We start from the raw sequence: 1,299 nt of genomic DNA, 5'->3' as shown, positions 1-1,299 counted from the left end.
CCAGCAGCACCAAAACGTCACACAACACTCTCCAAAGGTGTGGTAAGTGTTTGGGTTATCAACCTCTCAATGGTGTGGAAATGGAGAGGGAAGGGTTGAGGAGATACCACAAGCAAGTGTATAGAGAAAGGTGGGGATGACAATCTCTAATTACAAATGTGTTTGGCTAGGGTTTTCTCTCTGAAGCATCCCTCAACATTTGTGGGTAATGAGGGTATATATAGTATGGGTGAAGGGTAAGAAAGTCACTCATTAAAATCCTCCAGGCAGAATGTTTCGCGACTGTCTCGCGGGAAGGCCTTAGCCGCGAGACACTCGCGAAAACGACAGCCTGGCATGACTCTTCAGCTTCCAGTCATATGCTTCTTACATGACTCTTTCGCGGCTTAGCTTCCAGCGACACACCCGCGAGATCCACTGATCTTCAATAAAACTTGAGTCTTCACCAACTTGATACTAAACCCAATACAATTAAATCCCACAAAATACAAGAAAGTGAAATAAAGTAATTACAACACATTTTGTCATGGAATAAACCCAATATAAAACATAGTTGTAAATCACAACTTTACATCTTTAATTAAGAACTGCATATCCAGGTTATATTCCTTTCTGCATATGTTCATCCAACAAATCTTACATCCTTAGTTTCAAATAAGAATCAAAATTTTAGATAGCAGTAAGCAAATTGTATCTCCTCAAATCCACACAATTTATCATCCAATTCGTGCCTTAAGTTTTGATATATATTGAAACTGTCTTAAAATAACTCTGGCTCTTCAAAAACGACATAGAAAATCTCTTCAACAGCCAATGTCACCTCCTTTCTGCTTCAAGAGTTCCTTGATCTCTGCAGTGTCCTGTGCAAAAGAGCTGAAGATGATTCTGCGCACCAGAGCCCCCAAGACCAAATTTGACCAATATAATTACCATTCCACCTAATTATATTGCACAGGAATGCTTACAAAAAAATTAAGTAAAGCAAACTGAGTCCCATCCTTTGCCAATCGAACAAGACAGTCAAGTATACCTACATGATTCAAATAGCTTTCATATGTGCTAAATCCATACAACCAAGGTAATCTTCACTTGCTCCATATTTAGAGATAACCAAAGGATTCGCTGGAGATAGAGGAAGGTGAAAGAAAAAGGTAAACAATAATATTCTAAAAAAGTAAAATTTACATAAAAACATACAGTTAGACAAACTTATCGATCAGTTATGAGGAGAAAAGAATCAGCTTTTATTCGAAGCAATATGCAATAGTGATATACCTTGTGCGGAAGCATTTTGGTCTA

The sequence above is a fragment of the Quercus suber genome, unplaced genomic scaffold (assembly GCF_002906115.3).
Source record: "Quercus suber isolate HL8 unplaced genomic scaffold, Cork oak 2.0 scaffold_91, whole genome shotgun sequence".
Taxonomy (NCBI): Eukaryota; Viridiplantae; Streptophyta; class Magnoliopsida; order Fagales; family Fagaceae; genus Quercus; species Quercus suber.
Note: the sequence above shows the minus strand (reverse complement) of the source record.